The following is a 27,438-nucleotide window of genomic DNA, read 5'->3' as shown; positions in this document are numbered from 1 at the left end:
CATCTGACTGCCATCCTATTGTGTATACAACAAATGACACAAGTCGAGTTATGTTAATAACTTATTTAAAAAAAAACAACAACTAGAATTAGGCTATGTGGTGCATTGTGTACAACGTTTGACAGTGGAAATTATCCTCAATTCTACCAGTTATCCTTTCTTTGTTTTATAGCAGCTCTCTATTGTTTACAGGTCAGCGAGGACACAAAACGCTTGAATTGATGGCCTGTGGCCAGCTGAGGGGGAGGATGACAATTTGGCTACGATCCACAGTTCTGAACGTGCCAAGCTACTGGAGCATATTCAGTCTTTATCAGGCTGTTTTATTTGTTTGACAAGTATCCTTTTGAGTTGGACTCATTTACAAAACCATGCCTTTCTGCCCAAGTGGAGAACCCCCTAATTTGTAAAGACCTCCCTACCTCCTACCTTCTTTGCAGGTGTTATTTTTGCAGTTGGCACAGGTGCCAGCCACTTTACCATTAGATGCAGTGATTATGTCTTCTGGGAAGTCTATCTAGTTTACTACAGTATTTAGTCCCCCTTTGTTGAGAGCAGGAACACTGTCCATAATTATGGGTGTCCTCTCTATAGATCAGCCTTTCTCAGCTTTTATACCATTGAGAAACCCCTGGAACATTTTTCAGGCTTTGAGAAAACCCCAGAAGTGGCACAACCATGCAGAACATAGTTGGGAAGCTTAGTTATGTACATATCTAACCGAAACCACTCCCCTTTTCACCCCCTTAAGGGCCATCATTGGTCATTTTGGGAGGGAGGGCAGATCAACATGAGTATATGTTTATATCACCCAAGAAATGTTTAACACACACACGCACACCGACACACACACAAACTAACGCCCACCCATTTTGGAAACCCCGGGCCATGAAGAAACCTATTGTCCTAAATTATGTGTTTCCCTGCGATGGAGGAGGTTTCCCTTTCAGGTTGAGAAAGCCTGCTATAGATTGATAGCTTTCATTCATACTGTTTCCTTTCTGAACACTCCGAATATGTCTACTTGTGTAGCATCAATCCCCATTGTGATGCCCATGGCTGCCAAGGTAACAGCCAATGGGCTTTCTGGTGTCCATTTGCTTATCTGTCTGTCCTTGTCTAAAGACCAGAGCCAGTTTTGATTTTCCTCCATCTCATTGGAGATGCTTCAGGAGAGGCCCGGAGGCATCAGTTTTGAGTCTGTAGGGATGTCTCATTCAGGAACAGCTGCTGCCATTGTCAAAAGGCACGTAGCCTGCAGATTCCCAATGTGTTATAACTGGCCTCAGCACCCTATGGTAACCATTTTCCCTTTATACTTGTCTCCCAGTGCCAGTGATTTTGTGATGTTTCCCAATCCTCATTCTCAAACGCACAAGATTGTTCTATGAGCCTAAAATGGCACTGAAAGGGAAATCTGAGAACCATTTGGTATTGTGGTTAAGAGTGGCAGACTCTTATCTGACAAACTGGGTTTGATCCCTCACTCCTCCATATGCAGCCAGCTGGTTTTGGGCTAGTCACAGTTCTCTTAGGACTGTTTTCACAGATCTGTTCTATTAGAGTTCTGTTAGCCACACCTACCTCATAGGGTGTCTGTTGTGGGGAGAGGAAGTTATAAGCCACTTTGAGACTCCTTCGGGTAGTGAAAAGTGATGTATTAAAAGCCAGCCTATCTTAACACAATAATTTTCTTTAGATGTCGAAGATGTTTCATCAATGGAAGCTGATTGGATGCTAAATCAGATGGATACTCGATAACTTTCTTTTTTTCTTGGTCAAAGACTTTTATAACTTAATGAAACTTACAGTCCCCAACTTAGAGGAAGTGTTAGCAGTAAGATGCCTCCTCTCATTGAGGGGCAGTTTTTAGACAGAAAACTATAAACATCCTTATTTCAATATTTCAGATATTCAATACACTATCTGGTTGAGAATGACACAGAAATAGGTATCTGCCAAACAGAATTGAATGCAAACCAGAGGCAAACCTCCAGAGACATGTCTGGATATATAGTATAGAATATGCAAGAAGACTGACCTGCTGGCAACCTCCTCCATCGCAGGGAAACACGTAATTTAGGACAATAGGTTTCCCAAAAACTTGTGACTAATTTCATCAATTTCCAGTCTCACGTACCTTGCACCTGCTCACCTTAATTAGACACTAACTAACATTTTTTCTCAAACATTTTCCTGTCCAGTACTTATAGGGTCATAAAGAACCATTAGTGACCATAGTTCAGCTTTGATAGATCAAATCACACTTCCCCCAAAATCTTTGTTTAATCTTTGTTTTATTTTGAAAGAAGGTGGGATTGCATTCCTATGCACTCCACCTGAACACACACATACACATGGTGGAACCTTTCCACCATGCCTGCATCCCCTGGGGCAACCCATTTAATCACCAGAGCAGATCTGGCACAGAAATGTGTCCCCCATGGGAACATAGTAAGCTGCGGATTATGCAGCTCTGCACCAACGCACCAGCAGCAGCCCAGAGTATCACCAACCATGTGGAATCCATTTTAGGTGCCTGACAACAAACTCATCGTCAGTTGGCACTTCTGAAGGTGATGGTGGCAGGAAGTCTATCAAGTCACAGCTGACCTATGGCAACTCTGTAGGGCTCTCAAGGCAAGAAACCAACTGAGGTGGCTTGCCAATGCCTTCCTCTTGGTGGAAGCACTGGACTTCCTTGGTGGTGTCCCATCCAAGAGCCAACCAGGACTGAGTCTGCATAACTGAAAAATATGATAAGATCAGGCAACCCATTGGACATCCAGCTGAGGGTCTTCTGTTTACAGAGCTGTCTAAAGGAGTCAACGTGTAAAATCATCTGGATCCAAGTCTAATAGCACCTTAAATACCAACAAGATTTTTGGGGTGTAACAAGAGTCAGAGCTCCTGTTGTAAGTGACCAATGCTACATCAGTAATGCTACATCTGGTGGTACAATACAATGGATCATTTCTGCCACTTAGAATCGTGTTTCCATGGCAGGCTTCTAAACACCACATTTGACATTTATGTTAGCAACTGATTCAACCAGCTTTGATGACTAAAGGGAACCTCCGTAGTCACAGGCTGTAAAGCACTGAACACCAGTATTAGGAAGCAACATCAAGGGAAGGTTTGTCCTGTTTGTTGACCCCCTGCAGCTTCTGGATGGCCACTGTTTGAAACAGAATGCTGGACTCCATGAAACCCTAGTCTGATCCAGCAGGGCTTTTTTCACCTGTGAGTGAAGGAGAGAGGATTCAAAAGTTAATCGTGGTGTTGGCCAAGATCCATTCTATTTTAGAGTGAGGAATAGTATCCTTCTAGCTAGGTTAACTTTGCTCCCCCCCCCTTTTCTTCAGATGGGGCTCTTTTCATGGAAAGAGACCCCATTTGTAAGTATGAGAGGTAATGTTTTTAAAATATGGATTAAATTTATTTTGCTGTGAAACTGTGATTATGTTTTGATTCAGATGCATACCTGTATGTTCTTACTAGTATGTAAACCACCGTGAGCTTTTTTGGAAGGGTGGTATAAAAATGTAATAATAAATCAATAAATAACGTCACTGTATGGGGTATTTTTTTCATGAAGTAAAGTGTTGGGGTTTTTTTTGCTCTGTGCAAATAAGCAGATGGCTGGTGGGGGCAGTGAAAGGAATAAATTGAGTCGAGGAGTAGAAAAATTACTGTGTGTGAAATGAGACAGCCTCTGAACTGTATTCATATTTTTATTTAGTAATTCCCAAGTCTGACATGTATACCTACCACTTGATTCCGCCCCCCCTGCCCCTTGGGCAAATGATGCTTTTCAGCTTGTCACTGAATAAGAGCAGAATTTGAGTCCAGTGGCACCTTTAAGACCAACAAAGTGTTATTCTGGGTATAAGATTTCATGTGCCTGCAGACCTCTTCAGATATGGTCATTTATGATAAGAAGGACAGAAGCCATTTTGTAGAGACAATCTCCCCCCCCCCCCCCCCCCAATATACAATTGTGCCTCAGGAGCACCTTTATCTGTGGCCAATTTACCGATTCTACTCACTGAATGGGTATTGTTGCAAAGTTATTGAGCTAATGCCGTGCTAAATATGCTAGCTAGCACACATCCCCCCCACCCCAGCTGCAGACTTTCCTCCTCTTAAAGGTGCCTGTTTGTCCTGCGCTGATAATGTTTGCCATACTTATTATGAGGTACAAAAACTAAGCACAACAATGCTCCTGAAATACACTGTTGTGTGTGTGTTTTTCCCCCTCACACTTTTGCTGGCTGCTCCCTCCCAGGCAAATATTTTGGAACACAAAACAGCATGCCTGGGAATAAAGGCTCACATACAGGGCTTAATTTCTAGAATAAAATGAGAAGTGTCAGGATTCAAACCTGAAATGGAAATTGTTGGGAAAGAAATGCACAGCAGACAAAAGGAAATACTTCTGTGCTCAATGTGTACTTAATTGGTGGAATTCACTTGCAAGGGGAAAGCCACAAGTATAGATAGCATTAAATGGAGGTTAGCTGGGATTCATGGAGGTCCATCAATGGCTCTCAGTGTGGTGTAAAGAGCAATCAAAATTATCAGGGGTCTAGAGCAACTGCCTTGTAAGGGTCAATTAAAACACTTAGGGCTGTTTAGCCTAGAAGAAAAGGCAAGAGAGGGGAAACATGATAGAGGTTTATAACACTATGTATGGTGCGGCCAGGGTGGCCAGGGTCCCTTTCACAATACTAAAACCCGGTGTCATCCACTGAAGCTGAGGGGTGGAAGAGTCCGGCCAGACAAAAGGCAGTATTTCATCTCATACCATAATTTGGGGAATTTATTGCCACTTGATGTCCTGGTTAACAACATGGAAGTCTTTAAAGGGGGAATGGACAAATTCATGGCTACTAGTCATAGTAGAAATATACTCTCTCCATTACAAGAGTCAGTATGCTTCTTTAAATTCGTTGGGAGTCTTACTGATTTGTAGGCTTCCTAGAGGCAGCAGGTTGGCCACTGTGTGGACAGAAGGCTGGACTACATAGACTGCTGGTCAGACCCTGTAGAACAGTGGTTGTCAACCTTTCTAATGCTACGACCCTTAAATATAGTTCCTCGTGTTGTGGGGACCCATACCCATAAGATTATACAAGTGTTCTTTCTCAGAAATTGAACCTAAACTGACCATTGGCGTGAAGATCCATTGTTCATTATCCTTAACCGCTCCTGTGGAACAGATTAAATAAAAGGGTAAGGGCTACTGGGGAGGAGTTCGGGCGGGCCCTGTCCGGGATAAAAACCAGAGGGCCCAATCAGGAGCCGCAAAATTATTTATTGAATAATAAAATGGGCTTTAAATCTAGTTGTATATAAATTGGTTTTTTCTTGGGGTTTCTCAATTCAGTTCTGCCTCTTCTACCATGCCAATCTCATTCTTTTTCGCTGCTCCAGACACATGAATGCTCTATTTCAACCTACCCAGCAAAGCTGTTGTGTTGATGGTGCCCCCCTGGCCAAGCTGCTTGCCCTGCGACGACCCCTGTGAGGGGGTCATCCGACCCCCAAAGGGGTCCCGACCCCCAGACTGAGAATCACTGCTGTAGACTATTCTTATGTTCTTACATTCTTACACTTCCACTCTTTGCTTGGATGCCCCTCCCAGCCCCACCATCCCAGATAATTAATTTCAGTGTCATCCTAAACACAGTTACACCCTTCCAAGCCCATTGACTTCAATAGGCTTAGAAGAGAGTAACTCTGCATAGGATAGCAGTGGTTGGATTGGATTCCATCGGTTTGTTCCATTAATGATAGCAACTTTTTTCTGTCGTGGTGTCTTCCTCGATTACCACAGGTTTTTATTCCAAGAGAAAGCATCTTAACTTGGAGAAAGGTACTAGCAGTGGAATAAACCATAGGATCCAGTCCAGAGTTTGTATCCAGTGTATCAGCACTTAAAAGTTTTTGCCAAAGAAATGGTGTTATTGGAAACTTAGATTTATTACTAGTATTGCCTTTCTCAAGTGACTTGAAGGAGGCACCATTTTGGCCACTTGCATACTAGTCCACACTGGTCCATACCAGCTTATTTTCACCCCTGGATTTGTGAGAATATAAGGAAGTGTTAGGCAGTGAAGTAATTTTATACCTCTGAAATTCCATTTGTCTTTTAGGTACAAAACAATCCACAGCCAGTCCTGGGTTGGCTCTAGTCCACCTCCACACACAGTATGAATTCATCTGAGAAGCTAAAGAAATCTTCTTGTACACAAAGACGCAGCTGATGGAACTATCTAAAGCTCAAACTGCGTATATATTATCTGCAACCTGCTGTGTAAATATTTCTTGCTCTGAAAGCAAGATTACCAGAATCAGAGGGATGCTCATGAAGACAAATACCATCAAAACATTTATGGTACACAACAATACCAAGGAATAAATATTATATGAACTGCTTATACAAATAAGAGCGTGACAGAATAGATGGTGCTGCTAATGTAGAAACAATCCTCTGTCTACTGATCAAGCAAAGAATTATAACGATAAGAGGTTGCTGGACACGAGGAAAGCCCTTGACTGTGGAAATAATCTGTGGAGATTTAAGATACGATACTGTTATCAGGGACTTGGCTGAGTTTTGTTATTATTTTTCACTCAAAATTATATCTTGACTCCATGGGTTCCCAGCCTTGTTTAGCCTGTGGGAACGTCTAGAAGTTTGAGGAACTTTAGAGTGTGCTATCACAAAATGGCTGCCATATGAAGTCAGTTCAATGGCTGCCATGAGAGGGAAAATACAATATATTGGGAAGGCCCACATCATTTTATAAAGGGGGGCACCTGTTTTTCTATGGGCATTCTCTGTACCTTTTTTCTGAGGTATTTCCTGCTCCAGTGAGGGTGGAGGAAAGCCAGGACTGATACTTTGCTTTGAGGAAGAGGTGCTGGAGAAAAATCAAGAGACATTTTGATTGGCACCATGATGTATATGGGGATTCCAGTGAAGTCCATTGCTTTTCATCATAATATAAAAAATAAGTCTCTGCCCAAACACTCTCAGCCTATGTAGAACAACAAAAATAGAGTGCAATAGCACCTTTTGGACTCTATTTTTGTTGTGCTACTTCAGACCAACATGGCTACCTACTTGAATCTAACCTATGTAAGAGTGAGGCTCTGGAGACATGGAGGAAGGGAGAATGGAAAAGGAGAATAGAATGTTTTAAAAGCTATCAGTTGACTCAAGGGCTGATGGTACAGAAATTAATCTCCTTCCACTGACCAGCAGGTTGTTGGTGATAGTAATGTAAATCCAAGTTCCTCTCTCAAGGAAGAGAAGAAATAGGGACCTGAAGGTTCCCTAAAAGATCTGGCTGTGATACTACAGATGTCAAGCAAAGTGCTTTTTGAATGCCAACCCTTATGGAATCACGAGTCTTTTGATACTTTTAAAAATTAATCTCGTTCCTGATTATTTTTTGTGGGGGGGGGAACTTTAGAGAGGCATGCTTTGTGTTACAACTTTTGGAGAGAAAAAATTCTGGCATCACCTACATGCTTGTCTGCCTATTCATTGCTCTAGTATGTTAGACATTTAAAAAAAGGCATTCCCATCCCTGGGAACAAGGGAGAGGGAGGCGGGTGCGAGGGCGGGACAAGGGAGGCACCATTAGCACATTTGAATCCTCCATACCTTCCCTCTGCTGGTTGCTTACTGGTTGCTGTCTGGTAGCTAGTGCTAAATAAGTTAGTAAATCTACTTTATGTAATTCCCCAACTAGCACTTTGAAATAGAGGACATAGCCATCTGGTTACTGCCCAGACGCTGGATGTTGGCGACGTCATATGGAGGGGCTGGAATATAATGATTACATAAAGTAAGCATTTCACTACATTTAATGGGGGTGGAAATGCCCGGAGAATAGGATGGTTCTTTTAGGCAGTTTACATTCCATAGATTTCTGTTAAATTTAGGTTACTTAATGGTAGATAGTTTGCGGCCTACATCTCTGGTGTATTCAGATCTTGGTAGACTTTAAAATGGACCAACAGCTTCACTCTACCAAGTTTAATAGAATACTATCAACACCCCACTCCTTAAGTACAATGATATACACAGTAAGAGTTACAAAGATAAAAATTCAGATCATCATCTCAGTAGTCTTGAAATTCTTCTAATGGACTATGATAGATCAAGTTTGTTAGTTCAGCCATTGCAACTAATTCTCTGAGTTTCGTAGTCTAGGAGTCCATAAGAGGGGCTGCTGTTATTTCCAGCTTGAAGCGTTTACAAGTCTAGTCACTATGGTTGCAGGGAAGAAGGATTCTGTTCCTTGCTTTGGCAAACCTTCAGGTACGATACTTAATACTTTTTGTGTCTCATGGAAATTTACATTCTGCAATTTATCGTGTACTTTTATCTACAGATTTTTACCCACTTTACAATTGCACCACATGTGGATAAAAAACCGAATAGCATCATGGAATCTCCAACATTTACCATCTGACTGGTCAGACATTTCACTAATCACTTTAGGTGTCTGATGCAATCTCTGTAGTAGATTTCTATAATGTAATTTGAGTAAATTTGCCATAGTAAAAATTGTAAAATAACCCAAAGTCTTAACTTGCCAACAATTCAACGGTCACATTCTCTATTAATTGTAACTTCAAGGGCAGTCCCAGACATTACAGTAGAACTGTCTTGAGGCCAGCATAGCATGGATTAATTGGCTTTGTTAATTGAGCCTTAAAAAGGCACATGAAGCTAAAAAGTGTACACCACCTGGTTAACAGCAAGCTGACAGACTACAAGGAGGGCATTGCCTTCCTGATTTGGGCAAAAGGTATCTTCAAAGCCCCCCTCCATTAATGAAGAACTTTCAAAGTGTGCCTGGATCTAGGAAAAGAAGATACCTTTAAAAATTACAATGAAAGCACCTGGCACCATAAAGCCATAAATATTTAGTGAGGCATTGTATATAGAGGGAAAGAGAGCAGATTTAAAGACATACCTGTACCCTTTACCAGTTTACCCAAAATAATCCACTAATAAAAGAAAACACAACAACCTTGAATTTTATAATTCTCTGTTGATAATTATGGTTTCATCAGTTGCCATTTTTAGCTTGGAAATTATACTTCCAGGCTGCTTTTCTCAGACCTCTCATCCTTCCACCACCACCACCCCTCTCAGTTTCCAGCAGTTGCAGGAAATAAATCGCTCGGGGACACATTGAATGAAACACTTCCAATTCCCATAAACTAACGGTAGGCATTTTGTATAATAAATGGAAGATTACAGCACTCTGTCTGAGTGTCTTATTCTTTAACCTTTAACGTACATTGTGACCAAGGTTGAAACATGGTCCTTTGCTGTATGAACAACGGTCGATTTATTCCTCCTCCTTGCTTCCTGGTTTCATTGCAATCAAGGGGTGGGGTGGGGGCACATATTCAGCAGCACCAAGATTAATTTGTTTCCAACACCTGTTGCATCCTCATCATAACAGAGGCAGCCAACCAAATGACCAGCAAGGTCAGCTTCTGTGAAATGATACACTCATTTGCTGGAACAAATAATGAACAACTTCATGGGGAACATCATTTTGGTACATCTGGAGCAGAAGCATATGACTTGACTTAAACTCCTGGGATGCAAATATGGTTCCGTGAATCACACAGGAAAATCAGGAACATCAGTCTAAAATCTATCAGGAAAAACAGGAACAGCATCAGGAAAATCGGGAACACCATCAGAAAAATCAGGGACTTCATCAGTTGTCCCTAAGACCGTTTATGCACTGGGAACTTCAGTGCCCCAGCTCCCATGCAGGGGCACAAATCGGGGATGGATGAGGCGCACTAGGCCAAATGCTCCCCCATGTGGGTGCAGGAAGAGGTGGGGCAACCTGCCACGACTAAAACTCCAGCCTGCAGCCCGCCATGAAACCTCCAGTGCACCAATGGTCTAAGAGATTCAGTCTAGCCTCAAATGGAGGACATCAGAGAGATGAGAAGTGCTCCAAGTTGGGAAAGACAGCGCTTAACACACAAACACAGAGATGAACATGTCTACCTGTGTTAGCCCAGCTCCAGGTCACTTCTTAGAACATCTCTGTCTTCAAAGAGAGGATGCACTGCTGTTGCTGTTTTATTGGCCTGTATTCAATGACTTTAAGGTTTCTTGAGAGGGAACAGAGATTTCTGTTGACAATTCACTCCAACTCACGGAGGCGTTTTCTGTTCTGGTCCCGCCTGATGGGATGAGCTCCAAGAGGAGATCGGGGTCCTAATGGAACTAAAACAGTTCTGTAGGGCTTGCAAAAGGGAGCTCCTACACCAGGCATTTGGTTGAGGGCGACCGAAACTAATTAACAGCTACTAGGCCCCGATCCTACCTCTCTCCCAGAACCTATGTGACATATCAGAACAACCGTGGGCCTGTTAGATTGTTAATTATGCTGAATGTTATATCTCTGTTTATTGTAGCTATTACTGTTACCTTTCATTCATTTAAGCATTGAGTTTGATGTACTCTTCTGTTACATTCTATATGAACCACCCTGAACCTTTAGGAGAGGGTGGTAAATAAATGCAATTAATTAATTAATTAATTAAATAAATAAAATGTAGCAGTCAGGATCCTCACTGGAACACATTGGAGGGCCTACATCAAGCCAGTGTTGAGGCAGCTGCATTGGTTGCCAGTTTCAGCCCAGATCAAGTTTTTGGTTTTGACCTTCAAGGCCCTTTGCGGTCTCGGCTCCATATATCTGAGGGACTGCCACCTCCACTCCAACCTCCAGCTCAACCTCCACAATCAGGTGCATCTTCTGGGTAAAGATATGGAGAAATTAAAACTATTTTCTGTAGATGTCAATGGATTAAATGCACCAGTTAAAACATCAAAATTCTTTAATCAGCTCAGAAAACTGCAGGCTGATATCATCTGTTTACAAGCAACATGTGAAAACTTTAGAGTTTAAAGGGTTAGGGAAAGCCTTCATTGCTTCAGCCTTAGTTTTAAAAAGTGGGGCGTTTTTGTTGTTGATAAGTGTGAAGTCGTGTCCGACCCATCGCGAACCCATGAACAATGATCCTCCAGGCCTTCCTGTCCTCTACCGTTCCCCAGAGTCCATTTAAGTTTGCACTGACTGCTTCAGTAACTCCATCCAGCCACCTCATTCTCTGTCATCCCCATCTTCTTTTGCCCTCAATTGCTCCCAGCATTAGGCTCTTCTCCAGAGAGTCCTTCCTTCTCATGAGGTGGCCAAAGTATTTGAGTTTCATCTTCAGGATCTGGTCTTCTAAGGAGCAGTCAGGGCTGATCTCCTCTAGGACTGACCGGTTTGTTCGCCTTGCAGTCCAAGGGACTCGCAAGAGTCTTCTCCAGCACCAGAGTTCAAAAGCCTCAATTCATTGACACTCGGCCTTCCTTATGGTCCAACTTTCACAGCCATACATTGCAACTGGGAAGACCATAACCTTTACTAGATGCACTTCTGTTGGCTGGGTGATATCTCTGCTTTTTAGGATGCTGTCTAGATTTGCCATAGCTTTCCTCCCCAGGAGCAAGCGTCTTTTAATTTCTTTGCTGCACTCCCCATCTGCAGTGATCTTGGAACCCAGGAAAATAAAATCCGTCACTACCTCCATTTCTTCCCCATCTATTTGCCAGGAATAGAGAGGGCCAGATGCCATGATCTTCCTTTTATTGATGTTGAGTTTCAAGCCAACGTTTGCACTCTCCTGCTTCACCCGCATCAAGAGGCTCTTTAGTTCCTCTTCACTTTCTGCCATTAGAGTGGTATCATCTACATATCTGAGGTTGTTGATATTTCTCCCTGCAATCTTGATCCCAATTTGTGACTCATCTAACCCCACCTTTCTCATGATGTGCTCTGCATACAAGTTAATTTCTTCTGCTTCTATGAGGTCCCTACAATTTTGGTCCTTTATCATACCCATCTTTGCATGAAACATTCTCTTCATATCTCCAATTTTCTTGAAGAAATCTCTGGTCCTCCCTATTCTATTGTTTTCTTCTATTTGTTTGCACTGTTCATTTAGGAAGGCATTCTTATCTCTTCTAGCTATTCTCTGGAATTCTGCATTCAATTGGATGTATCTTTCTCTTTCTCCCTTGCCTTTCACTTCTCCTCTCCTCAGCTATTTGTAAAGCTTCCTCAGATAGCCATTTTGCTTTCTTGCATTTCTTTTTATTTGGGATGGTTTTAGTTGCTACCTCTTGTACAATGTTGCAAACCTCTGTCTATAGTTCTTCAGGCACTCTTTTTCAGATCTAATTCCTTAAATCTGTCACCTCTACTGTATATTTGTCAGGGAAATTATTTAGTTCATACCTGAGTGGCCTAGTGCTTTTCCCTACTTTCTTCAATTTAAGCCTAAATTTTGCAACAAGAAGCTGATGGTCGGAACTACAATCGGCTCCTAGTCTTGTTTTTACTGACTGGATAAAACGTCTCCCTCTTTGGCTGCAGAGTACATAGTCAATATGATTTCGGTGTTGACCATCTGGTGATGTCCATGTGTAGAGTCGTCTCTTGGGTTGTTGGAAAAAAGTGTTTGTTATGACCATTGTATTCTCTTGACAAAATTCTACCAGCTTGTGCCCTGCTTCATTTTGTACTCCAAGGCCAAACTTGCCTGTTATCCCGGTTATCTTTTGGCTTCCTACTTTAGCATTCCAATCCCCCATGATGATAAGCACATCATTTTTTGGCGTTGCTTCTAGAAGTTGTTGTAGGGCATCATAGAACTGGTCAACTTCATCCTCTTCAGCAGCAGTGGTTGGGGCATAGACCTGGATTACTGTGATGTTGAATGGTTTGCCTTGGATTTGAACTGAGATCATTCTCACATTTTGGGGATTGTATCCCAATACTGCTTTTCCTACTCTTTTATTGATTATGAAGGCTACTCCATTTCTTCTGCGAGATTCTTGTCCACAGTAGTATACCTGATGGTCATCTGAATTAAATTCACCCATTCCTGTCCATTTGAGTTCACTGATTCCTAAAATGTCGATGTTCAGTCTTGTCATCTCTTGTTTGACCACATCCAGCTTGCCTTGATTCATAGATCTGACGTTCCACATTCCTATGGGAAAAAAGTCTTTACAGCATCAGACTGTCTTTTCGCCACCAGTTCCCTCCACAACTGAGCATCCTTTCACCTTTGGCCCAGTTGCTTCATTCATTCTGGTGCTACATGTACTAGCTGTCTACTCATCCCCAGTAGCATATTGAACACTAGATGAGTCAACAGAATCCCACAAGAACCCAACAAAAATTATGGTAGCAGTGTTAGCTCAGCATGGGGGAAGTGTTTTCAATATCTTTTTGATCCAGCACACTATCCTATTTATAATAGGAAACTATTGATCTGCAACTCCAATTAATATGACAAAAATATTCTACAGGGTTGTCTCAAGAGGGCAATAAATCCTGTTGAAATTGCAAGAAAGAATGATTAGACCTCATGCTCATACCTTAGTTATTTAAAAATATTTACATATCTGCTTTCTTCACAAACTTGGGGCAGCTGCCAAGGCCTAAAACAATATCAAGGCTGTATTTTTAATTAGTTATTAAATCAAATAAAGCTTTAATTGGTCAGGGGAAATTTTAATCATTAGGCTGAAAATTGAGGGCATACGTTTAAAAATACTATTTGGGTTGCTCTGTACTTTCTGGAATAAGAAAAAGAACATATTGAAGGTGTCTTTTCCTTCTGGAAAAAAGATGCTTGTTTTTTTTTTCCTTTTTAAATGGAAAATTATTGCATATTTCCTTCAAAGTCAGACAAATGGTACCAATACTGAGCTTTTGATAATATTTTCAACTAAAGATTCAATCACTGATTGACTGATCTCAGAAAAAGCCGATGATCAATCAATTAAAAATTCTTTAACCTGTGGAATATTTTACCGGGTATAGGGTTGCCAGGCCAAACCTGGCAACTGGTGGGAGGGCTGGGGTAGTGTGGGGTCAGTGTCACAAGCAAGATTATATCATTTCTGGATAGGACCCAGAAGGGACAATAGATGGCTCTAGGAATCAAGAGAAACTCTAGTTTCTGGTAGAGTTTCAGGCAATTCCTAATGTTACTCTTTATCTGTACTGGGTTACACCCAAAAATGGTAACCTCACACTCAGGACACCAGTAAATTATTTTAAATTATTTTTAATTTTATTTTTATATTTAATTAGATTTAATTTTATTTTTCATTGCACTGCAAATCCTAGTGGCGGTGGGCAATGAAAAATCAAGGTGAGGTATCTCCTGCCCCAACCAGAGTTTTTTGGGCAGCCTTAGGAGGGCGCAATCGGCAGGCACAAAGGGCGGCTCTTGAAATTTCCAGTGGCATTCCTACAAGCTTCTTAATATTTGTGCAATATTTCTATGACCTGTTTTTGCTTTCACATAATTGGATAAAGCTTTTCTTCATATAGTATCAAAAGAGTTGGCCAGACAGGGAGAAATCTTGATACAGAACTGGCTGGAGCTCTTTTGGGCAGCCTTGTTTAGACAAGACTGCCCAACAGAGCCCATCAAGGAGCTAATCCTGTGAGGAGAGTTCTGCTGGACAGCTGTTTTTGCCAGTAATTCTCAAATGCATCCTGGCTTTTTTCTTGACTCTCCAAAAAGATCCTGGATAAATTTGGGGAGCCAAAATATACCTGAAAAATACCCAAATATAATTTTGGTTCAGGTAAAACCTAGTTTAGTCTTTGGAGTTAACCAGGAGGTCCCTGTGAATGGAAGAACATGATTATAGAGCATGATTATAACACAAATCTAGAGCTTTGTGATGTTGGGTATGTTAATGTAGTAGGATTCTTTGGCTCCTCCTTGATTTATTACTGAGAGCGCCTGATTAATGATCTGGGGGCTAGATCAAGGGAAAGGCTTGTTTCTCTGTGAGGTTGGCTTTATTCCCAGAGTGTGTGTGAGAGATGAAATTATAGGCATTTGACCTGTTCTTGCTCTGCAGGTTCTAGGCCATTCTACTAGTATGGTGGTGATAGAAAGTTGCAACTTATGGTGTCCTCATAGGGTGGATTTCCTGGGTGGTTTCCCATCCCAGTATTAACCAGGGTTGAGTCTGCTAAGCTTCTGAGATCTGACAAGATCTGGCTCATTTGGACCATTTTGATCAGAGCTCATGATATAGTTGGTGGCCATAAACTTACTTTTGTTCTTAGAACTGGGCAGAGAAGAGTTGACCCTAGTGCCTAGGTGGAAGGAAGAAAAAAGAAAGCAAAAGCATGGAGACCTGATGACAACATAGTCAATGGAGCTGGCTTGCAGGGAAGCTGGAAACAATGATGTCTTTGCTGGTCTCTGAAAGTCCAAAATGAAGGAGCCAAAGAAGCTGTCTGGTGGAGGGACTTCCAAAGTCAGGGGACCACTGCTGGAAAATTCCTTCTCTGCATGTTTACCAGTTCCATTTAAGGTAACAGCACATAGAGAAAGGCAATGGCAGTTGATCATAAGCTGTGGTCAGGTTGTTCTAGGAAAAAGGTGTCTGTCAGATAGGAACCTTGTGAAGTCATAAGAGAACTGAGATTGGGAAAAGAAATCTAGATTCTTCAACAAGCAGGACCAAGCTATTTTCTAAGATATGGGATGCTGTGTCACCTGTGGAATCTTAGTCTAAACCAACCCCACAGATCAAAGGGTCTGAGGTTAAGTATACAAATCTCTGAACAGGCATTCTTAAGCTGTTGTCAATTTATACTAAGAAGTAATTGATTTGACATTTGAATGTGTCTGGATTTTCCATGATTAGATCAGCTCATTTTCTGAAGGTATGAATAAATGTGCATCTTCAAGAACACTTGATCTTGCAAATCTGGTTCTCCTCCCATTCCCCCCCCCTTTTTTTTTGAGATGCAATACGCCCTGATGAGATACAGGACATGCCCTCTTATATTTTATATTCTTTAAATAAAACATGGGAATTTGCCACATTTCACGCTGTGGGGAATGTATCTTATGCATATAATCCCCTCTGGATATGGCACCAAAATGTATAGCACCAGCTAGATAATTCATCGAAATGAAGATGGGGCAAGTTTACACCCCGATGCTGCAGATTCAAGGTATTTAACTGATAAAGAGGTAAGTACAACAATCAATAAAATTAAGACGTAAGATGCAGAAGCCCACCTGTTTGGACTGAAATCAAGATATGCATGCCTCTCTGCTGTCAGCCTGACATGGCTGCAAAAGATTTCAGTGTGCCACTTCACCTCCCTCCTCCCCCATTCCAAAGGGAAGGAAGCCAACTGGCCATCAATTTCACTCCCCCACTTCCCAGAGAGAGGGAGCATAATTGATCACTGAAATGGCTTGCAGCCATTTTGAGCTGACAGCAGGGCATGCATGCTTCTCCCAAGTGGCTGCAAGCTGTTTCACTTCCTACTTTTAAAAGGGAAGACCCAAACTTGCCTGAATTGGACTGGTTTGTTTTGGGGATGTTGGATTGTTTGTGTTGGCTGTTGGGTTTGGGAACACCCTGCCACCGGCAGCACTATACTCAAGAGGGGCAGCCTATAAAAGCAAATATAACAGTTGAACAGTTCTTCTTGTTGTTGTTAATTGGTGCATCTGTCATATGGTTTTCATGTTCTCCGTGAACCACTTTGAACTAGAACGCAAGCAAGGAAGCATCCTCCATACACATGCATGGTCTAGGACAGGGATAGTCAACCTGTGGTCCTCCAGATGTCCATGGACTACAATTCCCATGAGCCCCTGCCAGCAAATGCTGGCAAGGGCTCATGGGAATAGTCCATGGACATCTGGAGGACCACAGGTTGACTACCCCTGGTCTAGAATGTGTTCTCTGATTGCTCTCGAAAGAAATTGTGCTTCCAGCCAGCTTGGTGTCATGATTAAGAATGGCAGCCTCTAATCTGGAGGACAAGGCTGGGTTCCCCACTCTACCTCCACATGCAGCCAGCTGCATGATCTTGGGCCATACACAGCTGTCTCAGAGCTCTCTTAGCCTCACCTATGTTACAAGGTGCCTGTTGTTAGGAGAAGAAAGGGGGGAAATCATAAGCCCATTTGAGATTCCTTCTTGTAGGAAAAAGGGGGATTCAACCTCCCCAGTTCTTCCTAATTCCGACAAAGGATGTTGCTGAGATCTCATGTTACAGGGATACCCTGCAAGGCATTTCCATTCTCTGCTTCTATGGATGGACCTCTGTGTCATGAGCCATGGCTGGCCCATGCCAGCTTCATTGTTTCTTCCATCCTGGAGTTGGACTGGCTTTTCCTAGGCCCTCCCTCTTTGCTTTATACTACAGAGGCACCCCATAGGCTTTTATCTGTGTTCCCCTTTGGTATGCCTAACAATCGTCCAGCAGAGGTGGAACTTGGATGCAAGATTGTTTCCATTTTTGGCAATCTATTAGGTCCAATGTGGTTACTGTGGGAAAGAGGTTTTCCCACCTGAATTTGGGTTTGGGGGGAGTGCAGGCTCCAAGGCTATAACTTGCCAAGCTTTCTTTTGTTCCTCGTCTTCTGTTGATGCTGATTTCCTGTAAATGCTGCCTTGCCTCAATAAAGACTGCATTATGTCATCTCAATGCCTGGGACTCCTGTGTGCTCATCTAGAGGAGCTTTGAGGGCTGCACCCCAGGGTCAGGACACTCTGTTGCTGAGGAAATGCTCTTTATCTGTGGATAGGCATGGACAAAAGCCATCATGGAGGGATATACTAACAAGGATAATTAGTAGACCAAAAAAATCTGTCTATGTTCAATCCAGGACCTATGGAGGGCAGTGTGTGTTCTTCCCTATTTACATTATTGTCACTGAGGTACAATCCTATTAGGTGCCTGAGGATGTTCTGTCCCATTTAAGAGAAAGATGCACATTCCCATTCTTCCCCCCTCCCGTCCTCTCCATATAATCCCCAACTGCTTATTTAAAAGGAGGAAAGCTTTTTTTTTTTTGGGGGGGGGGAGAGAAAACATTTGCATTCCCCCCTATTTGTATTTCTGTCCTTTGTGTTTCTTTATTGCAATTTGAATGTGCGTTATCGCCACTGTGCAGTCAATTTATGTTCCAAGCGTCCGGCGACAATCCTTCCACAAATCAAGCTTAAGCAGCCCTTCCACTTGGCGACGGTTCTCCTCCAATACATTCCAAGTGATTAACACCACCTGTGGCATCCCTAATTCACAGCACCAGACAATTATTTCCCTCGGATACCCATTCCCAGTAATTATTCCCAAGACAGACTATTAGGTATGGGTTGTGAGCATCTCAGCTGTAAACTTTTTTTTTTAAAGCAATTTTATTTTAATTCTGATATTACCACTGAGGAGCATACTGTGGCAAAAGAGAAGAGGGAAATGGCGCTCTAAAGCTATATTTGCACTGGATTTGTTTTAAAAGCCCTGAGTACTGTTTGTTGCTGGAGAGAGACGGGGAGATTCATTATCTAAATGCATGCTCAAAGCAGATTTTTACATATTTGTCGTAACAAGGTTTCTTTTCTTTTTTTTTAAACGAACCGAGGCAAAACAGAAAAGCATGCTATTAACATGACACTGGGGGCTGTTTGGAACTAATTGCCTCTGCTCTTTAAAGGGCCATTTGCTGTCCTTAAAAGAATCTGTTATAGAAAATTCCATGCCTTGCTCTGAATCTATGTGAACATTCTTGGCACTCTAGACTTAATTTAGCTCCCCAAGCTTTATTGATACCCTTCTACTGATCATTAGTCATTTCACTGATAAACAACTTTCTATTTACCCAGAGTTTTACTATTTTTATTTGCATCCTACCCCAGACACAGTAGGCCAAATTCCCTTGGTTTACAGGAGGGATAGATGAATTTCTCCTGTTCTTCCCCTCTGTTTTCGGATTTCATTTTAACCTTCCGGTCCTCTTGAATTCCACACTGCAACTAGTGGACTGTCTAAAATGAATTTCTGAATTGGAGAAGGCAGTTTGCCACAGCTTTGTTTCCTTAGTTCATTTGCATCTGCTTGCTGCATTTCTAACACGGGCATGTTTATAGAGGGCTGTGAAAAGGTGATGGGATTGTTTTGACCCTGGATGCTTTTTGTGCACATTGGTAAAACACCCGACAGAAAGAATCAGGAGACAACCAGGATTTTGGTTATATGTTGGCACCAGCACTGAATACCAGCACCCTTTGCAGGGCTCTCCCGAGTCCTGAACGGGAAATTGGTAGGAAGTGACACCACTTCCTATAACTTTTTGTTTACAAAAAAAAGAAAAAACCTGAACATAACCATGAGAAGGATTGACTGGCAGGAGGGCATTATTGGCTCCAAGAATGACATGCACCACAGTTGTATGGCTTAATCACAGCTTTTATTAACCAAGTGTTGGCACTGCAAAGCAAGGAGCCTGATCCATTGGATAACCATAATTACCCTGGTCCCCAGGGGCTCCGAGGACCCCTTTCTGCTGGGTCCCCCCACGGGGAAGTGTCCACCTGAGACATCTCCCTTAATCCTTCTCAGGCCACCTGGCAGTGCAAGCCTGAAGCCTCCCCAGCTGGGTCAGCCCTTGCTTGCACCCTGTGGCTTCTTTAACAATGCAAACCTAAGAAGAATTAAACCCTTCTAAACCCCATTTGCTTTGGTGCACAGAGACATATAACTGTCTCCTTGTATGCCCCCTAAAGAGTTCTAGGATCCAGTGAGCAAAATTTGCTCACAGTCTCAGGCCCCAAGGAGTTTAGATTGGCTAACCAGGGCCAAGTTGAAATCAGAGTCCTGTGGGACCTTGAATAGTTCTTCAGTGCTTGTAAAATGGAACCATTCCATCAGACCTATGGTTGAGGCCCCAAATGACATTTGAATTACGCTGTCCTCTCTGCCAAGGCTGTAATCTGTATGTTGGCTAGGGCTGGTAAGAGTCTCCCCACCTCCTCTCTCCTCCTTTTCCAGCAAGTAGGAGATCTGGACTGTCAACAACTGCCATTTTTAAAGGTTTTAACTGCATAAATTTAGGAATTTTATATTTTATCTGTACATTTATTGTTATACATGATTTTATTATAATGTCATCCACCCTGAGTCTCAGGAGATGGAGCAGAAAATAAATATTGTTAGAAATTTTTTAAAAAAATTAGTAAGGAACTAATAGTTGGAAGACCTAATAGTTGTGGCAGATTGCAGCATCTGGGCCATTTCCAGAACAATGCAGAGGTCTGTCCCACTTTGAAAACAAGACATTTGAAACTCCATGATCCCCGAAGAAATTTAGGTAATGAGAATTTCTGAAGCATCCAAAGTTTACGGCTGGGGAACAGACATGGAAATGAATTCCCGTTCCAATTGTTAACAGAGGGTAACTTAGCCAAGTTGGTGCTTGCCAAGGTTACTTGTTAGACTTGAGAATTATTTACTTGTGCTGAAAGAATCATACCAGTAGCTACCAGAATGCTAAAGACAATGCTTGCTTATAACTTTTGTACTTCCTACAGATTATTTTAAAGTCATGCCACTCAACCAGAACACTCAACCAGAACAGTGACAGAGATATTACGCAAATACTTTGAAAGCAATAATCTCAGGGACGAAAGGTTGTAACTATATTTTCTGTTTTACTGCTATCTCAATAAACAATGGAGACAATAATCAGGAGGAAGTTCTAGAGTTCAGCAGTTTCACTGACAGATGTCAGAATACTTGTTGACAACACATACTTCTCAGGAAATTTACCCATCTGTTAAGAGCCAGCTTGGTGTAGTGGTAAAGAGCAGTGACCTCTAGTCTGGAGGACTGAGTTTGATTCCCCACTTCTCCACCTGCAGCCAGCTGGGTGACCTTGGGCTAGTCATAGTTCTCTCAGCCTCACTGACCTCACAGAGTGTCTGTTGTGGCCAGAGGAAGGGAAGGTGATTGTAAGCCACTGAGACTCCATTGGGTAGTGAAAAGTGGGGTATAAAAAAATCAGCTCTTGTTTCCAAAAGCATCTGCTTTAATGGGCATGTCAGCAATCTGGTGTGTGTATTAAATCTATTTGAGCTGGTGGATAATCCTAAGTCTTCTTTCTCTTGATCTTTAGAACTAGACTTTCCTATAACTTCAGACGAGCAGCCATGGTGGTCTGAAGCAGCAGAACAAAATTTGGGCACCTTTAAGGCCAACAAAGTTTGATTCAAAGTCTAAGCTTTCATGTGCATGTGTCTGACATGCACATGTAAGCTTGCACATGTAAGCTTAGCCCTTGAATCAAACTTTGTTGGTCTTCAAGGTGCCAATTTATTCAAACTTTGTTCGGCTTTCCTATAGCATAATTGTTGGTTCTTCCATTTGGCTGTAGGATTGACAGGTCCTGCTAGATCAAATCTTGTAGATTTCAGGATGGATCCTGGGGAGGACAGGGACAGGGTATACTGCCACAGATTCTACCTTCAAACGCATTCTTTTTTTCCTAGGGGAATTGATGTCTGCAGTCTGAAGATGAGCTGAAATTCTAGGGAAGCCCAGTTCCCACCTGAAGGCTGGCATCTCTAATGGACTGGGATCTCATGGCTGCATTCCATACATGCTTTCCTTCAGTCACTGCCCAGCTCACTTCCTCTGCTGCTAGTACTTTCTTTTATGCCAAAGGCATTGAAAACCGTTGATCTTGTGCGAATGGGAGGACTGGAAGACAGTGAAAAACGTGTTTGGAACAAGTTTGTAGGGGGCACACCATTGTCTTCACATTTTCAGAGTTCCGCCAGTCCTCCCAATTTCTCCACCATCCGAGGAGAAAGTGCCTTTTCTTAATATAGCCAGATGTGTAGACTTCTTTTGAGTCTTTCTGGCAGCTCGACTCCAGCTACCTGGCAAGTACAATATACCATTCTTCTATAGTGCAAAGTGCCTAGAGCTGGTAATTCATTATTTTCTTCTCCAGAAAAAGGAACAATTTAAAGAAAAAGGTGTGTGTGTGTGTGTGTCTCAGTTAACCCTATTGTGGAGCAGCTGGAGTAATACAAATTCTATTTCACACTCTTCATTCTTTTGCTTACAAAAATTTGAGTTTTTAGTCTTTTAGCTTCATTCCAACTAGCTTTATGGAAAACTGAAATGATATTTATGGCAAGTCATGTCCTTCAAACATTCAAAGGAGTCCCAGTGAAGAGTAGTATGTTTGAACATAAATCTCTGCATTGGAAATAATTCTGGGTTGTTGTTTCTTTTTTAAATGTCAGCTTCTTCTTTTTTTAGAAAAAAAGAAACTAAAGAAAAAAACGACAAAGTAAATTGGAAGTGTCATGTTTGTAATTTCTTTCTGCTAAGGCAGTTTGATCATGGAAGTGCCCCTGGTTTTTTTTTTTTTAAGAATAGTTTAGAACATAAGACTAGCACTGCTGGATCCAACCATCAAGCTGATCTCATGTTTCCAACAATTGATGGCCAAATGCCTCCTGGAAGCTTCTTTGTGGACATAAAGACAACATTCAGAGGTACATTACCTTTGAACACAGAGGTTCCATTTATCTGTCAGGAACTGACGTGTCTATCATTCATGAATTTATTTAATCCCCTTCTAAAGCCATCTGTGATGGTTACTACTGGCAACAATCTTAACAGCCCCCGGCGCCCCTGGCGCCGCAGTCTAAATAAAAGGGTAAGGGCTTGGGAGGCGGGATGTGTCTGGGATGAGGAAGGGTGCCAATTGGCCCCTTCCTCCGGACAGACTGACGGAGGGACCAATTGACAGGCGCTTTGCGCCTGCCGATTGGTCCCTCCGATTCCCCGCCGGAGCAACTGCGCGCGGCTCGAAATTGCTCCTTTGCTGGCGGACTGATGCGTCAGGAGGTGCAAAGCGCTTCCCACCGCATCAGGCCGCCAGCAAGGGAGTCCCTGGCAGCCGGCTGTGCCCGGCTGCTGGGGACTCCCTTGCCTAGCGCAAACAGAGCCCCGCACTGGTCCAGCTGCAGTCCAACATGGCCGCCAACAACAGGAACCCGTTGAGGAGCCGCCGCCCGAAGCCACGGCCTCCCTTCTCCACTCCTTTCCCGGGCCGCCACCGAAACAAGGACGCACCGCCGCTGCTGCCGCCGCCCGCCCTCGACTATGCCTCCACTTTCAGGTGCGCTTCCTTCCCGCACGCTGCTCTCGCCTGTCCATCCCTCTACCCCTGCCTTCTAGCGCCCATTGTATTTTTTATACAATGGGCTTTTCTCCTAGTTCTTTTATAAAAACAAATGCTATCATTTTAATTGTTTAAAATACTATTTTAACAATGAAGAAGAAGAAGAAGAGTTGGTTCTTATATGCCGCTTTTCCCTACCTGAAGGAGGCTCAAAGCGGCTTACAGTCGCCTTCCCATTCCTCTCCCCACAACAGACACCCTGTGGGGTGGGTGAGGCTGAGAGTGCTGATATCACTGCTCGGTCAGAACAGTTTTATCAGTGCCGTGGCGAGCCCAAGGTCATCCAGCTGGTTGCATGTGGGGGAGCGTAGAATCGAACCCGGCATGCCAGATTAGAAGTCCACACTGCTAACCACCACACCAAACTGGCAGTCCTAAGCAGAATTAAACCCTTCTAAAACCACATTTGCTTTGGTGCACCGAGACACATAACCCACCAAATGCAAATCACAAACTAGTCTTCTTACCAAAAACAGAACCAGGGTTCGAGGGAAGCCCTAGAAAAAATAGGAGAAACCAAAATAACTTGAATAGAGCCAACAGGAACACATAGGGAAACAGAACAGTCAAAGCAAAGCCAACAACCAAACATGGATGTCTCACTTACGCCAAGGGGAACTGAGGGAGGAACAACAGGAGACCCAATGGGGTCAGGGATCCCAATAATAAGGGGAAGAGGCAGAGACAGTGATAGGAGGAGATGGGACAAGGTCAATAAACAACAAATCCTCTACCTTGCAAACCTGCTTTTCAGAACATAGCATGGATCTGGCATGTGTGCCAAAAAGTTGACTACTATTTTGGCACCCCTCCTTGAAGGCAGTCAAAGATCAAACTACCCTAAACAATTGGGCCGAACGAGAGCTCTTGGATGTGATGGATGCAGCATAAAACTCACACTTAGCTCCACTAACCAAGCCACACATACAACTAGGAATGGGCATGAACCGCATTTTTGCAATATGGTTCACAAACCACAAACCAGCACCTTGATTTGGAAACCTAACTGGTTTGTAACTCCCTTCTGCTCCCCGCTGCTTTTTTGCCAGATGAAGAACGAAGAAAACTTGTCTGTTTTCAAATAGCAACTGTGAGCAGAAATAGCCCCAAGTCATTGAAACCAAACAGCTGAGAAGTAGGGAGCATTTAACCCCCTGCATTGTGCTCTCCACCACTCAGCTTTCTTTAAATGAAGAGCAGAAAGCAACAGTTTACACAGCTCCAAACCATTTAAACCCCTGCTTTCTGCTCTTCCTGAACTACCACAAAATGCCTTAAAATTCAGGGAATTCATGGCTGTTCTTCAGTTTACAATCACTTTGTGAAAGACAACTAGTCAAAATTTGTGAGGAGCTTTAATTTATGAGCCGGTTTGTGCCCTGCTCAGCATACCACTGGGATGGAACTGTTTCTTAGTTTTCACATAGCCTACTGTGTAGTTCTTTCAAGCTCATAATCCCCTCATAATAGGTTAAGTAAATGCTGAGTGGCAGTCTGAGTCCAGGCATTTACCTCATTGAAGAGTAGCAAGTTAATTAGTGAGGAGTAACAAACAAAGTGGTTCCAAAAGTCGCAGTTAAAATAATAACCATATAAAAATGAGTTTGTAAGGTATGATATTTAAGTCCCTAGTTTCTAGGACTGGAGAAAGGGTATAATGACACCAAGCCATGCAAAAGTTACATATCATCATTAGATGACATATGATTTTCTGGATCCAGGCAAAATATAAGTAATAGGAAGGCTAGGTTGAAGGAATCATCTGGAAGGATCAAGATCTGGAAGAAATGTTGGGGTCAATAATGGATTTGTTCAATTTTTCTGAGTTGGAAGAAAAAAAGCTTGAACAGTATAGATGTTATGAGATAACTTCTACTTAACTGAACACAACTGAAGTAGTAAATGTAAATGGTAAATCCAGATGGTAAATAGTATGTGTGTCCTATGAACAGTATTTTGCACAGCCTCCCCTTATAACGGTGGTGCACTTAAGTGAAACTCCTGCAAGGTCTTTACTTCTCTTCTACCTTTAATATACCTCCAAAGGCCTATATCTGGTTTAATTTGCGTATGGTATACTAAAGCACATGCATACCTTACAATAAGTCTTACAGTATTTGATAGTATACTCTGAAAGGGTTTACAACGTGATTAAAGTAGCTATACTCCCACAGAGCTCAGTTGAATGCAATTCATGTATGCTTACAACTGATGCCTTCATTCATAGCTATAATGTCACAATTTAGACCATAACAGCTAAATAATTGTACCCATTTAACAGGGGACAAAGGGTTCAAAGAGAGAAATTAATGCAGAAAAACTGGAGACAGAAAACATGTCTTATTTTTCTTAAGAATAAGAATGTTTGCCATTTCTTTTCCTGGTGGCTAGTTGCATTTCATTTAGAATACCTGTTGAATATTTTATGGCCCATTATGCACGGCCGCCGAAATGGCGATTTCAGGTCACATGGAAAACGTGGAGGGGGAAGACGTGAAGCAAACCGCTTACACACGGGACGGGACACAACGGCAGCAAAACCCAGAATAACTGATTATGCACGCAGTGACCCCTCCGCCGCTTCCGGTTGCGCCCCGGTCACCCAGAAGCTGCGCTTTCTTCCACATTTCGCTAACGCGGCTTTTTCGGTGGCATGCAGCGAATCTGCGGCCAGTTGCAGCCGCCGCCGTGCATTATCGGTGATTTTAGGTGACGCCATCCCAGCCCGAATGCAGACCTTCCCCTCCGTGCATAATGGGCCTTATGGGATTTTTCTATGAAAAATCATTTGGACTAACATAAGCACAGAATAGCCACCCCTGCTCCCAGTTTTAAATTAAAAGCAGTGCAGGATTATACTACTAAAGGCGAACTTCAAACTCTTTCATTTGTTGCCAGTTTTTGCTAGCGTGCTCTCCAATTCATCCAGGGAAAACCATTTCAGCTTACACTGCTCTTAAGAATCACACAATAGTCAGGTACAGCTTGGATGTGGGGGAAGTGCTTGAAATTACTGCACACGTCAGTTCTCTGACAATGGCCATGTACATCTGTTGTCAATCGCAGGCTTCGTGTTTTGACACCCAGCCCTGCATGCTGTTTTCATTCCCCACTGCAAAGCACAACACTTAAAATAGACTCTCTTGCTTGGTGGTTCAGAGACTCACCTAGAGGAAGGCAAAATGTCGACACACAATGGAATCTTAAACAGCTGCAATGTATTTAAGCCTCCCCTGTACACTGAATAGACATACACTGTGCTAAAATATCTGCCAATTTCTTTTTGAGGCAAAGAAGAAGAAGAAGAAGAAGAAGAAGAAGAAGAAGAAGAAGAAGAAGAAGAAGAAGAAGAAGAGGAGGAGGAGGAGGAGGAGGAGGAGGAGGAGGAAGAGTTGGTTCTTATATGCCGCTTTCCCCTACCTTCCCATTCCTCTCCCCACAACAGACACCCTGTGAGGTGGGTGAGGCTGAGCGCTGATATCACTGTGCTTGAGGCATCTCTGAATCCATGATGTTGCAGGCTAGAGGAATGGAGGAGAAAGAGAAAAAAAAGACTCAGGACACAGGAAGTTACTTTCTAGGGGATAGGTCAATGGGATCAATGTTGAGTGGTCAGTGTTCCTATCTATCTCACTAATTCAATGGTGAAGAACCTGTTTAGAGTCTCAAGACAGGAGACATTGCACAGAGAGCTATTTCCAACAAGAACCTTGAATTAGGTGTTGAAGAAAATAGGGAGCCAGTGTAGATGGAACAACACTGGGATGATATGGTCTGTACAACCTACTCCGGTCAACACTGACTACATCCTTCTGTACCAACTGTAGTTTCCAGACAGTCTTCAAGGGCAGCCCTATGTATAGCACATTGCAGTAATGTAGTCTAGATGCTACAAGGGCATGCAGCACTGGATCCAGAATGATTTTACCCATGAAGGGCTACAGCTGACTCACCAGCCAAAGCAGGTGGAAGTTGCTCCTGTCCATTGGTTCCACTTACTTATCCAACAGGAGTTCCTAGGCCAACTTCTACGACCCAACCAATGACACATATTTTATTTGTCTAGGCTAGGGTCTTATTCCTTCCAATTGCATCACCAAATGGGACTGTGGGATAGCATTCCTCCTGCAGTGAGCTGGAAAGAAAATAGCAAGGCGTAGATGGGTGACCAAGTCCATTCCAGGCTGAAAACTGTAGTCCAGATCCATTCAAAATATGCATGCTTCTGTGTTGCTTCTCATCTTACTTGAAACAGTCTTGCCAAACAAGGGTGACAAA

Source organism: Paroedura picta, chromosome 6 (assembly GCF_049243985.1).
Source record: "Paroedura picta isolate Pp20150507F chromosome 6, Ppicta_v3.0, whole genome shotgun sequence".
In the NCBI taxonomy this organism is placed as follows: Eukaryota; Metazoa; Chordata; class Lepidosauria; order Squamata; family Gekkonidae; genus Paroedura; species Paroedura picta.
This window is presented reverse-complemented; position numbering follows the sequence as displayed.